The 15283-nt window shown below is 45.1% G+C and overlaps 1 protein-coding gene across 4 annotated transcripts in view; it reads left to right on the plus strand.

The window, feature by feature from the left end:
- The window catches only part of LOC100976766 (inosine-5'-monophosphate dehydrogenase 1-like), a 49837-nt gene that overhangs the window by 14418 nt on the left and 20136 nt on the right, over positions 1 to 15283 (plus strand). For all 4 annotated transcript variants that reach the window (XM_055117294.1, XM_055117297.1, XM_055117296.1 and 1 more), the window contains one exon: positions 1 to 15282. This exon is cut by the window's left edge. The gene's annotated coding sequence lies outside the window, so the exon portion shown is untranslated. The remainder of the gene's footprint in view (position 15283) is intronic.

A 15283-nucleotide genomic window follows, 5' to 3' on the forward strand; every position in this document is an offset into this window, starting at 1 on the left:
CCTGGGAGGTGGAGGTTGCAGTGAGCCGAGATTGCACCATTGCACTCCAGCCTGGGCAAAAACAGCAAAATTCCATCTCAGAAAAAAAAAAAAAAAAAGAAATATCAGAACTGCTGTAGGAGATGGTGCAAGTAGGGATCAAAAGACTAAAAGAAGAGGAAAGTTAGAATGGATATACCGTGTAAAACCAGGAAACTTACCAAATGACTTTTCCACAGAAGAGCTCCAAGGAATTCTCTGATGAAAGTGACATTGGAGGGGCTGGGCACGGTGGCTCACACCTGTAATCTCAGCCCTTTGGGAGGCCAAGGTGGGTGGATCACTTAAGCTCAGGAGTTCAAGACCAGCCTAAGCAATACAGTGAGACCCCATCTCTACTAAAAATACAGAAAAAATAGCCAGGCATGGTGGTACATGCTTGTGGTCTCAACTACTCAGGAAGCTAAGATGGGAGGATCAATTGTGCCTAGGGGTGGACAGAGGTTGCAGCAAGCCGAGATCATGCTACTGCACTCCAGCCTGGGTAACAGAGTGAGCCCCTGTCTCAAAAAAAGAAAAGTGACATTGGTATTACTGAGAAGCTCAGTGGTAGCTGCCCTTGTGGTTTCAGAACAGGGTACCTTGATAGCAATGGGAATAATAGTATCTTAAAATAATAGAGGCCAGAGAGCAGCATGTAACCATCAGAAGCAAATAGTTGCAATTACAATGATCTATGAAGTTGGAACAGCAGCCAGAGGGGCCTGACCTGCAGAGAGTGATGGAGATGGCTAATAGTTCATGATGTTCTTAAAGGTGAGATGGCCAACAAGGATATTACTCAACCTAGACAATTAAAAGGAACCCAGGCTAGATGATCAAGAAGCTGAGTCATGATTCATTGCTCAGCTTCTGGATCACAACCAGTCTTCAGACCTGCAACCCAGTGACTGAAGCAGCCGCCAGGTCTCCAGAAGGAGGACCCCGTGACACTCTAGTAAACGTATTTGGCAATGATTCCTCCAGTCCTTCCTCAAAAAGGTCCACTAGTATTTGTTTGGGCCCCCAAACGCAGTGGAAAGAGCAATATTACCCAAGCAATACAAGGACTGTTGGACACAAGGTCTGAAATGAAATTGATACCAGTATGGGACTCAAAGCATCCTCAGGATCCCCCCGTTAGAGTTGGGGCATATGGAGACCCTGTAATAAATGGACTCCTGGCCAGGAGCAGTGGCTCACACCTGTAATCCCAGCACTCTGGGAGGCCGAGACAGATGGATCACCTGAGGTCAGGAGATTGAGGCCATCCTGGCCAACACAGTGAAGCCCAGTGCCTACTAAAAATACAAAAATTAGCTAGACGTGGTGGTGCGTGTCTATAGTACCAGCTACTTGGGAGGCTGAGGCAGGAGAATTGCTTGAACCCGGGAGGCAGAGGTTGCAATGAGCTGAGATCATGCCACTGCACTCCAGCCTGGCGACAGAATGAGACTCCGTCTCATAAATAAATAAATAAATAAATAAATAAGTCCTGGCCCAGGTTCAGTTCACAGGGAATCTACTGTGCACACAGACACACCCAGTGGTTATGTCCCTGGTTGCCAAATACATGAATAAAATCAACATACTTGGTTGTTAAAAGAACTAACACATTGGCCCTATGACCTGTGAGGTAAGTGCTAACGTCATGAGAAAGACCAAATAGAAGCCTCTGAAACTTCTCCCTACCCCAGCAAGATAGCAATCAAAAACAAGATTGCATCTTATGGGTAGTGAAAGAGATCAATGGTACTCTTAATGATTTAAGAGATGCAGAGGTAAGGCCAAGGCAGGCGGATCACAAGGTCAGGAGATTGAGACCATCCTGGCTAACACGGTGAAACCCCGTCTCTAATAAAAATACGAAAAAAAAAATTAGCTATGCGTGGTGGCGGGCACCTGTAGTCCCAGCTACTCTGGAGGCTGAGGCAGGAGAATGGTGTGAACCTGGGAGGCGGAGCTTGCAGTGAGCCGAGTTGGCGCCACTGCACTCCAGCCTGGGCGACAGAGCGAGACTCCATCTCAAAAAAAAAAAAAAGATGCAGAGGTAATAGTCCCTATCATAATTTCTTTTGGTTCAACAGAATCCTAGATAGATTCTGGAGAATGTCCAGTAGACTATGACAAACTCAAAAAAGTAGTAGCTGCAATTGCAGGTGCCAGATTTAGTATCTTTGCTAAAGCAGATTAACGTTACCTCAAATACATGGTATGTGTGATATGTGACCATTAATCTGGTAAAGGCATTCTTTTCCATCTCTAAAGGAGGATCCGAAACAGTTAACTGTCACTTGGAATGGACAGTAGCATACATATATAGTCTTGGCCCAGAGCTATGTTAATTTCATGCCCACTATTATAATATATTCTGAGGCTGTGTGTGGCTCATGCTTGTAATCTCAGCAATTTGGGAGGCCGAGGCAGGGGGATCACTTGAGCCCAGGAATTCAAGGCCAGCCTGGACAACATGGCAAAACCCTGTCGCTACAAAAAAAAAAATTAAAAATTAGCCAGGCATGGTGGTATGGGCTCAGCTACTTGGAGGCTACTTGGGAGTCCATAGCTAGCTACTTGGGAGGCTGAGGTAGGAGAATCACCTGAGCCCAGGAAGTCAAGGTTGCTGTGAGCTATGATCATGCCACTGTACTCTAGCCTGGGTAACAGAGCAAGACCCTGTCTCAAAATTGGTAGACAGATAGATAGATAGATACATAGATAGATAGATAGGGTTTCACCATGTTGGTCTGGCTGGTCTTGAACTCCTGATCTCAAGTGATCCACCTGCCCTGCCTCGGCCTCTATTTAAAAAAAAAAAAATAGTGATGGGGTCTCGCTCTCTTGCCTAGGCTGGTCTTGAACTCCTGGACTCAAGCGATTCCTTCCCACCTCGGCCTCCCCAAATGCTGGGATTACAGGCATGAGCCACTGTGCCTGGCCTAGAGAATATATATATATTCTGAAGGGACTTTAATCATCTGGATACACCACAGAACATCACATTGTTGCCGGTATGGAGGACAGAAAAGTAATCAGACTGGATGTGTAAAAAATGGCAAATTCATTGGAAGTCTTTTAAAGATACATGTGCTTTCAAATGTGGGAGATCAACTTTATGAAGGTTCAAAGGTCCAACACAACAGTTAAGTTTTTTTTTTTTTTTTTTGTCTGTTTTGGTTTTTTCAAGACAGAGTCTCACTCTGTCGCCCAGGCTGGAGTGGAGTGGGGCCATCTCGGCTCACTGCAACCTCTGCCTCCCGGGTTCAAGCGATTCTCCTGCCTCAGCTTCCCAAGTAGCTGGGATTACAGGAGTGCACCATGCCTGGCTAATTTTTGTGTTTTTACTAGAGACAGGGTTTCATCATGTTGGCCAGGCTGGTCTTGAACTCCTGACCTCAGGTGATCTACCCGCCTCGGCCTCCCAAAGTGCTGGGATTACAGGTGTGAGCCACCGTGCCCGGCTAACAGTTAAGTTTTGGGTAGTCTAGTAGTTTGGGAAATGCTGGGACATTCCCTTCAAAGTAAAAGACAAATTACAATATTGCATCTCTCATTCCCCATGCTCTCAACTAAGGTGTCTTTGTTCTGGAGGCAGAGTATTAGTCCTTACTTGGGAATATCACTCTAATCCATATACTAGGTGACACAAAAGGCTGCCAGCTTCGAGTGGGTCCAGGATAAGTGACGTGCTCAGCAGCAGCTCCAGGCTGGGGTGCAAATGGTCCTACTGTTTGAACCATAGAACTCAGCAGAACCTATGGTGGTGGCTGCTATAGTCTGAATGTTTGTGTCCCTACAAAATTTACATTGAAACTTAATCTCCAGGGCAATAGTGGGGCCTTTAGGAGATAATTAAGTCATGAGGTCTCCTCCCTCATAAATGGGATTAAGACCTTTATAAAAGAAGCTTCACAGTGTTCAGTCCTTTTTGCCCTTCCTCCTTTCACCATGTGAGGATGTAGCGAGAGGCATCATCTTGGAATCAGACAGCAACCCTCACCAGACACCAAACACGCTGGCTCCATGATCTTGGACCTCCCAGCTTCCAGAACTGTGGGAAATAAATTTCTGTTCTTTATAAATTACCCAATCTCAGGTATTTTATTAAAGCAGAACAAACTAAGACAGTGGCAAAAGGCATCATGTGGAGTTTCTGACAAGCTCCGATAAGAGAATCACAACCTAGACCCCTAGGGTTCCACAGTAAGACTATGATATCTGCAGCAGATAATTACAAATTTTTTAAAAAATCAGGCTGGGCGAGGTGGCTCACGTCTGTAATCCTAACACTTTGGGAGGTTGAGGCAGGGCAGGTGGATCATTTGAGATCAGGAGTTCAAGACCAGCCTGACCAACATGGTGAAACCCCATCTCTACTACAAATACAAAAATTAGCCAGGCGTGGTGGCGCGTACCTGTAATTCCAGCTACTCAGGAGGCTGAGGCATGAGAATTGCTTGAACCTGGGAGGTGGAGGTTGCAGTGAGCTGAGATTGCTCCCCTGCGCTCCAGCCTGGGTGACAGAGTGAGGCTCTGTCTCAAAAAATAAAATAATCAGCATCTGACCATGGCAAAGATGAAGTGCCTGACCGTAGGACATCAACCACATGGACAATACAATCCTTCATAAATTCTGTTTCTCAGGCTGGTGTGGTGGCTCAAACCTGTAATCCCAGCACTTTGGGAGACCCAGGCGGGTGGATTGCTTAAGACCAGGAGTTCAAGACCAGCCTGGCCAACATGGTGAAACCCCATCTCTATTAAAAATACAAAAAATTAGCCGGGTGTGGTGGCACATGCCTGTAATTCCAGGTACTCGGGAGGCTGAGGCACGAGAATCGCTTGAACCTGGTAGGTGAAGGTTGCAGTGAGCCAAGACTGCACCATTGCACTCCAGCCTGGGCAACAGAGCGAGATTCTGTCTAAAAAAAAAAAAAAAAAAAAAAAGTTTTGTTTCTCAGACTCACCACATCATAAGGTGGATGGGCCAGCAGCAATCTGTCGCAATGCAGAAGTGGTACATTCAGGAGCAGACACAAATACAGCTAAAGTGCATAAGCTGCAGGTGGCACGAGCCCCCAGTCATCTACTGCTCTTACCTTAGCACCTCTTAGCTTGTATCTATTGCCATATATGCTCTTGTGGCCAGCTAACAGAGGAGGTTGGCTCGGTGGGTGAGAAAACGCAAGGAGAAAATAGGACATGGTGAGGACCCTGAAAGACAAGGTGTTAAGGAGCAATCCTCCTAACTGGGAAGCTTTGGCAAATGCACCATCTAATTTTGGTGAATAAAAGTAGCCTGAGGTTAGGATATATTCAGAATCATGGATAGTGGTGAGTGACTGGTTGGTTGGTTAGAGGCCTTGAATGAGAAAGACTGGAAACATCCGGAATAAGGAAATCTAAGGACAAAGAATTCCAAGTGAACATATAGGAAGGGGCATGAGTATGAAGATCTTTGTATCACATGTGTATTTGTTTGCTAGGGTTGCCATAACAAAATACTACAGACTGGATGGATTAAACAATGTAAATTTATTTTCTCACAGTTCTGGAGGCCAGAAGTCCAAGGTCAAGGTGTCAGGAGGTTTGGTTTCTTCTCAGGCCTCTCTCCTTAGCTTTCGCCTTCTCACTGTATCCTCAACTCTATGCCTTTTCTCTGTGCACTCACGTCTCTGGTATCTCTCTGTGTCCAGATTTCTTCCTTATAAGGCCTCCAGTCAGATTGCATTAGGATCTTTAATCACCTACTTAAAGGCCCTTTCTCCAAATACAGTCACATTCTGAGGTAAGTGGGGTGGTTAGGACTTCAACATAAGAACTTGGAGGGGTGGGGCACAATTCAGTTCGTAACAACATGTTAAGGCATACCAGAGAGAATGTACCACATAAGAGGCACTGAACAGCCAAGTAAACAAAATGACTCAGCTAGTTGATGATAGCCTGTGTCATTAACCCCCCCAGAGCAGGCACAGTGCGCACATGAACAAAGTAGCCATACTGGCAGGAATGCAGGCTTTTTGTAGGTCCAGGGCCATGAATTCCCATTTACCACAGCTTCCCCATTTCTCCAAATTGCGTGTCAAACAGATTTCTTTACACTGGAACCAAAGTGTATGAAGGTAGCTGTTTTGCTGTATTCTTGCCAACATTTTAAATTTTTTTGATTTTGCTAAAAAAAAAAAAGAGAGAGAGAGAGACAGAGTCTTGCTCTGTCGCTGAGGCTGGTGTGTACTGGCCCAATCATAACTTTCTGCTGCCTCAAATTCCGGGACTTAAGTGATCCTTCTGCCTCAGCCTCCAGAGTAGCTGTGACTACAGGCATGCACCACCATGCCCAGCTAATTTTTTAGTTTTTTGTAGAGACAGGGATCTTGCTATGTTGCCCAGGCTGGCCTCAAACTCCTGAATTCAAGTGATCCTCCCACCTTGACCTCCCAAAGCACAGGGTTACAAGCGTGAGCCATCCTGCCAAGCCAATGAATGGTTTTTCATTGGATTTTAATTTGTATTTCCTTATGCTGTATATTTCTTGTGTTTATTGACCATTTGTGAATTGCTTGTTATTATCCTCTGCCCATTTTACCACTGGGTTGTTTCCTTTTTTCTTATATATTTGAAGGAGCTGGCATATTCCATACATTATCCTTCTGTTAAATGTATTTAAAAAGATCTCTCCTTGCCATTTACCTTTTAAGTTTTATGGTGTCCACCTTCATTTTTTCCCCCTTTCTTTACTCCAACCCAATTAAATTAATTATTAAAAGTTTTTCAAAAATGAAATCCTAAGTTCCTCTAATAGTTGGTACTGGACTTGCCCTCTGGTGATAAAGAATGAGAAAAGTAGACAAATTTATATGAAATACCTATTCTCAGACACTGGACAAGGAGTACAGGACTCTGTTCCCTGAGAGAAGAAAAAAGCAAATAAGATGAGCCTAAAAACACTTTGGCTTTCTGCCTGTAGACAGTTTCTAGGCTTCTTCTCAGGGTGGGGAAATCCAAGCAGAACATAGCAGTGTTTATGGGGTGAGGAAGCAGAGATCAAGTTTGAGGAAACTAAGGCAGCTGGGATTTTGGGGCCAATTTTGCCAGAGAAGAGCTATATGAAAAAGAGGATCAGAAATGTATTGTGGTCCCACTGAGTCTGATGCTGAACACTAAGCCACATGTAAGTAGAGTGAAATTCCATAACGCTGGTCAACATGCTTGTCAAAGATAAACAAACTAGTTACAGTGGTAAGGACACCTATTCATCAGTAATATTCCTTTGCAATAGGGAAGAGGGTGCAGTATGAACTGAACTCAGCTTCCATTTTTAGAGGTAACTAGGCCTTATAAAGAGAGAAAGACATATGATGTTAGTTGTGGGCTTAAAAAAAAATTTAGGCCAGGTGGGGTGGCACACACCTGTAATCCCAGCATTTTGGGAGGCCAAGGCAAGTGGATCACCTGAGGTCAGGAGTTCGAGACAACCGTGGCCAACATGGTGAAACCCCATCTCTACTAAAAATACAAAAATTTAGCCAGGCATGGTGGCGGGTGCCTGTAATCCCAGCTACTCAGGAGACTAAGGCAGGAGAATTGCCTGAACCTGGGGGGCAGAGGTTGCAGTGAGCTGAGATCGTGCCATTGCACTCCAGCGTGGGCAACAAGAGTGAAACTCCGTCTCAAAAAAATAAATAAATAAAAATAATCGGTTTGCCGGGCATGGTGGCTCACGCCTGTAATCCCAGCACTTTGGGAGACCGAGGCAGGTGGATCACAAGGTCAGCAGATCGAGACCTGCCTGGCCAACATAGTGAAACCCCATCTCTACTAAAAATACAAAAATTTACCTCGGCATGGTGGTAGGTGCCTGTAATCCCAGCTACTCAGGAGGCTGAGGCAGAAGAATTGCTTGAACCCGCGAGGTGGAGGTTGCAGTGAGCTGAGATTGCGCCACTGCACTCCAGCCTGGGTGACAGTGCGAGACTCCGTCTCAAAAAAAAAAAAATTAGTCAGGCACGGTGGCTCATGCCTGTAATCCCAGCACTTTGGGAGGGTGAGGTGGGTGGATCGTTTGAGGTCAGGAGTTCAAGACTAGCTGGCCAACGTGGCAAAACCCCATCTCTACTGAAAATACAAAAATTAGCCTGGCGTGGTACACCCAGCTACTCAGGAGGCTGAGGCAGGAGAATCACTTGAACCCGGGAGGCGGAGGTTGCAGTGAGCCAAGATCACGCCACTGCACTCCAGCCTGGGCGACACAGGAAGACTCTGTCTCAAAAATAATAATAATAATAATAAATTAAAAAATAAAGACAAAGACTGAGTTGTGGGATAGAACAGAGGGCGCTGAGTCAGGAAAAATTACAAAGGGTTGGTTGGTGTAAATGCCAATTAGGCCACCTTTGTCTGTTAATTGGCAATTAACGAGTTAGAATTCTATCTTCCCAGAGAGACTAGGGGACAGAGGCCCTAACCTTTCCAATGATTACATTTCAATGGAATAGCTTTCAGGTCCTTGAGAAAGACACTCCTAAATTATGGGAGATACATATATCTTTCAAAGGCACAGAGGAAGGATCCACAATTCTAAGCCCTTTTAAGTAAATGCTCTAAGAAATCGTGGTCAGGAACCTATCTGTAGGTGCTGCTTTTTTAGCTTCCTCCGGCAGACACTTTAAGCCAGCAGGTGGGGCTAGGCTAAGGTCATCCTAGGAATGCAGACATCAGGTATTAGAGATTATGTTAGTGTGTATTTAAGTCTTTTAAAAATGGGGGGGAATTTTTTTGTTTGTGGTCCTTTTTTTTTTTTTTTTAAGACGGAGTTTTGCTCTTGTTGCCCAGGCTGAAGTGCAATGGCACAATCTCGGCTCACTGCAACCTCTGCCTCCTGGGTTCAAGTGATTCTCCTGCCTCAGCCTCCCAAGTAGCTGGGATTACAGGCATGCGCCACCACGTCCAGCTAATTTTGTATTTTTAGTAGAGATGGGGTTTCTCCATGTTAGCCAGGTGTGGTGGTGTGTGCTTGTAATCCCAGCTACTCAGGAGGCTGAGGCAGGAGAATCACTTGAACTCAGGAGGCTGAGTTTGCAATGAGCTAATATTGTGGTACTGCACTCCAGCCTGGGCAAAAGAATGAGACTCCATCTCAAAAAGAAAAAAAAGCCAGGCACGGTGGCTCACGCTTGTAATCCCAGCACTTTGGGGGGCCAAGGCAGGCAGATCACAAGGTCAAGAGATCGAGACCATCCTGGCCAACATGGTGAAACCCCGTCTCTACTAAAAATACAAAAATTAGCTGGGTGTGGTGGCGTGCACCTGTAGTCCCAGCTACTTGGGAGGCTGAGGCAGGAGAATCACTTGCAGTAAGCCAAAATCGCGCCACTGCACTCCAGCCTGGTGACAGAGTGAGACTCCGTCTCAAAAAAAAAAAAAAAGTCTAAAAAAACCTCTTTTACATTAAAAGAGGCTTAAGGAACATAGCACCTGGATTCTAAGATTTGAAGTGTCATCTGTGGTTGGATCCTAGTTTGGACAGAATGCGTGTATAAGTAATTTTTGGTACAATTGGAGAAATTTGAGTAGAAATTATGAATTAAATCTTTTTGACTATGTAATATACGAGAGTTAAGAATGTCTACAGTTATTTTAAAACACTTCAGCATAAAAAACTTGAAAGGGAAAAAAATCATTGACTAAAATCTATAGACTAACATGACTTGAACTGACTAAAATTAAAAAGAAATGTTGACTTGTTCCTAAAGCAATTACCGCTTTTCTAAAATCATTACAATGTTAAATTTAATTTTTTAGAATTATTGGTTAAAAATTTTTTAAAGAATAAAAAATAAAGTAAATGAAATTATTGGTTTAAGCTGTGTGCAGTGGCACAAGTCAGTAGTTTCAGCTACTTGGGAGGCTGAGGTGGAAGGATTGCTTGAGACAAGGAATTCAAGGCTGCAGTGTTCCATAATCACACCTGTGAAAAGCCACTACACTCTAGCCTAGGTAACATAGTGAAACCCTGTATCTAAAATAAATTAATTTTAAAAAGTAAAAGACAAGAACCAGGTAGCTACAGAAATCTAGATGGCAAAAACTATTGGATAGTCTTTTCAGAATGACACCTGGGATGAATCAGCTCCAACCATTTTCCATCTCCATTTCACCCCCAAAAGGATTCGAATTACAGGCAACAAGGGTCTGGATAGCCTAACTTGGGTAATATGCCCACTTGGCTGGAGAAGTAGGGAATCTTGACTGACAGTTTTAGCATTAGAGTGTGCAGAAGAGGAAAGGCAGTTCCCTAAAGAAAAAATCAAATTATGCTACCAGAAAAAGGAAAAATTAGATTCTAGAACAGGCAAAAAAAAAAAAAATTGATTTCACAACTTCACATGTGTTTGGCATACACATACATCATTTCATTTACTCTTCATAATAACCCTATGTAGTAGGTATTAACATCTCGGAGAAAGGCTCAGAGAGGTTCTGTAACTTATCCAAGATCACAAAGCAACTCGGCAGCATAGCCAGCATTTGAACTCAGATCAAAACCCTACTTTCAAAACCCATGCTTTTTCTGTTACACCATGTGTGTAGTAGGAAAAATAAACTAAACGAACTGTTTTCTCCTACTATACTCTTAACATAGAACACTTCTGTAACAAGATGTGTGGGGTTTTTTTCTCCCGTACACCAGGCAGTTCTCCAGTGGACACCAACTGGGTGTCATATAATTCAGTTCAATTCTGACACTATCTACATGAAGTTAGAATTAGATCCCACACCTTAAGGGCTCAGTCCCACCAGACTGCCCTGCTCCTCAGATGCCAGTTGCAAGTTTGGGCCTCCAGAACTTCTGGCTATAAATTGGGAGTTCCCATGACTCCCTCCTAGTTAACTTGCTAGGGAGGCTCACAGAACTCAGGGAAACATTTTATTACATCTATCGGTTTATTACAAAGGATATTACAAAGGATACAGATGGACAGACACATGAAGAGATACATAGGACAAGGTCTTGAAAGGTCCTGAGCACGGGTGTTTCTGTCCCTGTGGAGTTGGTATGTACCATCCTCCCAGCACATGGATGTGTTCCCCAACCCAAAAACTGTACCTTTGGTTTTGTTGTTGTTGTTGTTGTTTTGAGACGTAGTCTTGCTCTGTCGCCCAGGCTGCAGTGCAGTGGCATGATCTCGGCTCACTGCAACCTCCGCCTCCCGGGTTCAAGCAATTCTCCTGCCTCAGCCTCCCGAGTAGCTGGGACTACAGGCATGCAACACCATGCTCAGCTAATTTTTGTATTTTTAGTAGGGATGGGATTCACTATGTTGGCCAGGATGGTCTCAATCTCCTAACCTCATGATCCGCCTGCCTCGGCCTCCCACAGTGCAGGGATTACAGGAGTGAGCCACCGCACCCGGCCGGGATTTTTTTTCTTTTGAGATGGAGTCTTGCTCTTGTAGCACAAGCCGGAGTGCAATGGCGCGATCTCGGCTCACTGCAACCTCCGCCTCCCGGGTTCAAGTGATTCTCCTGCCTCAGCCTCCTGAGTAACTGGGATTACAGACACTTGCCACCACGCATGGCTAATTTTTTTTTTTTTTTTTGAGATGGAGTCTCGCTCTGTTGCCCAGGCTGGAGTGCAGTGGTGTGATCTCGGCTCACTGCAAGCTCTGCCTCCCGGGTTCATGCCATTCTCCTGCCTCAGCCTCCCGAGTAGCTGGGACTACAGGCGCCCACCACGAGGCTTGGCTAATTTTTTGTATTTTTAGTAGAGATGGGGTTTCACCATATTGGCCAGGACAGTCGCGAACTCCTGACCTCAGGTGATCCACCCTCCCTGGCCTCCCAAAGTGCTGGGATTACAGGCGTGAGTCACCGTGCCCGGCCACCTTTGGGATTATTATGAAGGCTCCATCATGTAGGCATGACTGATTTTTTTTTTTTTCTTTGAGACAAAGTTTCACTCTGTCGCCCAGGCTGGAGTGCAGTGGCGCAATCTCGGCTCACTGCAACCTCTGCCTCCCGGGTTCAAGTGATTCTTGTGCCTCAACCACCCGAGTAGCTGGGACTACAGGCACCTGCTACCATGACTGGCTAGTTTTTGTTTGTTTGTTTGTTTGTTTTTGTGAAGCGGAGTCTCACTCTGTTGCCCAAGCTGGAGTGCAGTGGTGCAATCTCGGCTCACTGCAACCTCCACCTCTCGGGTTCAAGTGATTCTCCTGCCTCACCCTCCTGAGTAACTGGGACTACAGACTCACGCCACCACACCCAGCTAATTTTATTTTTCTGTTTTTTGCTATTTTTAGTAGAGACAGGGTTTAGTAGAGATATGTTGGCCAGGCTAGTCTAGAACTCCTGACCTCAAGTGATCTGCCCACCTTGGCCTCCCAAAGTGTTGGGATTACAGGCGTGAGCCACTGTGCCTGGCCATGACTGATTATTAATGCCATTTCCAGCCCTCTCTCCTCTCCAGAAAATGGGAGGTAAGGGTGAAAGTTCCAAGCTTCAAATTATGACTTGGTCTTTCTGGTGGTTAGCCCCCATCCAGGAGCTCACAGAGTTGCTTCAGTGCAAAATGTACTTCTATCAACTGAAATTACAAGAGACTTAGGAGCTCTATATCAGAAGCGCCAATCTCTCAGAAAATTATACAGTTCTTAGAAGCTCTGTGTCAGACAGGAACCATGGTCAAAGACCAATACGCATATTTCTTATTATTTTACACCATGCCATTACGCAAGGCAGACAATTACATTTCTTCTATTCTTCAGTTTCCCAATCAGTAGAAAGAAGTAACAACTTGCTCTGGGTCTCCTGAGTAGCTTGGATCTCATAGCTAACTAACAGGTTTGCAGAGCAGCCAGAGCTCCCTTGGAAGTGACTTCCTATTTCCTTAATTTTTCTGACATTGATTAGAAGGGGAAAAAAAGGAAAAAAAATGAAATGCATAATATTAACGACTTTTAAAATACTTCTTTTGTTCCAAGCGTAGTATTTTATATCTCTCTGTGCATTGAATTCTCTTAATAGTTCTGTAAGGAACACAACATTATTAACCCCAATTTGCAACGAAGGAAACACGTTTAGAGAGTGGAAGTTATTACTCAGTCGGTCTGACTCCAAAACTGGGTGCTCCAAACAACAGCACCCCACTACCCACTCTCCTGACCTTTTTGCCACTGAGGCCCAAAGATGCCTTCCCTTCTTGATGAGAGAAGGGGTAGTCTCAGTCTCCTCACCTACATAATAAAGGAGTCAGAATCACTTCTCTCCCAAGGCCCCTTTACCTCTGACTGCTGCTGCTACTGGCAAGGCCAAGAGCTGAGTTCTGTGCTGATCACAGAGAAGAGCAAGGCCTCACTGAATTAATGAACTTTATGTCCCAACGGGAGCTCTCAACTGAGGTACATGACTTACTCCGGCAAAGAAGGGGCACTCTGGATGTCTGCAGATAAGGAGGTGGGCTGCAGATCAGGCAGAGAAATTGCTGGGTAGAATCGATAATGATAGACAAGAAAAAGACATTGATAAGAAAAGCAAGCCACTTTTTGAGGCAACCTTTTTCTTTTTCTCCTCTGGCCCTCATCTTTAGCTCTCTTTTATTTGTCTCTCAGATTCTTCAGAGAGTTGAGGAGGGGTAGATGAAATTGAAGGGAAATTGCTGCTCAATGGCTAAAAATAAAAGGATGCAGGACGGTCACGCCTGTAATCCCAACACTTTGGGAGGCTGAGGCGGGTGGATCACGAGGTCAGGAGATTGAGACCATCCCGGCTAACACAGTGAAACCCTGTCTCCACTAAAAATACAAAAATTAGCCGGGCGTGGTGCTGGGCACCTGTAGCCCCAGCTACTTGGGAGGCTGAAGCAGGAGAATGGCGTGAACCCGGGATGTGGAGGTTACAGTGAGCCGACATCGCGCCACCGCACTCCAGCCTGGGTGACAGAGCGAGACTCCGTCTCAAAAAAAAAAAAAAAAATTTGGATACAATAACTTAAATCAACTTTCTCCTCTTCCCAAACAGCCTGTAATAAGTCTGTCTCATTCTAGACAGTAAATAGGAAACTGAAAAACCAATTTTTGCTTGTGGCTTTTCATTATAGAGAATAATTTTTGTTGCTGTTGTTGTTGTTGTTTTTGAGAGTCTCACTCTGTTGCCCAGGCTGGAGTGCAGTGGCATGATCTTGGCTCACTGCAACCTCTGACGCCTGGGTTCAAGAGATTCTCCAGCCTCAGCCTCCCATGTAGCTGTGATTACAGGCATGTGCCACCACACCCAGCTAATTTTTGTATTTCTTTTAGTACAGTTGAGGTTTTACCATGTTGGCCAGGCTGGTCTCAAACTCCTGACCTCAAGTGATCCGCCCACCTCAGCCTCCCAAAATGCTGGGATTACAGGCGTGATCCACTGCACCCAGCCAAGAATAAATTTTAACTGGATAAACATGCCCTCTTTACTAGAATTCTGCTATAATGTCATTAACCTGTATTTAAGCATAAGAAAAATACTCCCATGCTCACCCTGATGACTCAGCCTTGAACTCAAGTCAGGTCTGCTGAAGGGAGATAAAACTGCAAAAGTCTCCATGGTGAGCGTGGCGGGCACTTTACTCCTTCAGCCACAGTAGGTTTCCGCCCAGACGCAGCTCTTGGAAATTGGCTGGTGACCACTGGTGGCTGATGTCAAATGGTCCTCTGTGATTGTCAGTCCCCAGAGTATCAGGGGCACAGCTGTGTGGGGAGGATTTCTGTCTAGAGCTCCATCTCCCAGTCCTACTCTCTGACAAAAGTGATCCCATAGCCAATTGGTAGGGGATGAGGAGTAGGAAAGCCTGGAGAAAAGGGGCTTTGGCAGAGCACCACATGGTTCTCTGGGCAGAGCAGGGACTCCTGCGTCAAAGCAGGGCACAGATGGTCTTCCAAGTAATTAGAGAAATTAAATCCCTGGCATATTTTAATCCCTGTACAGCTAGACTGCTAAAAAAGGAAGGAAGGAAAAGGAAAGGAAAAAGAAAAGGAAAAGGAAAAAAAATTGACAATACTTGGTATTGGCTAGGATGTGGGGAAATGGGCACTCTCATTTACAAGGAAAATGTAAAAATGTAAATTAGAATTTTTTTTTTTGAGACGTTGTCTCAATCTGTCACCCAGCCTGAAGTACAGTGGCGCAACCTCGGCTCCTTGCAATCTCCGCCTCCCGGGTTCAAGCGATTCTCCTGCCTCAGCCTCTGGAGTAGCTGGGATTACAGACAGCCATCACCACACCCAGG

Source organism: Pan paniscus, chromosome 11, assembly GCF_029289425.2.
Source record: "Pan paniscus chromosome 11, NHGRI_mPanPan1-v2.0_pri, whole genome shotgun sequence".
Classification (NCBI taxonomy): Eukaryota; Metazoa; Chordata; class Mammalia; order Primates; family Hominidae; genus Pan; species Pan paniscus.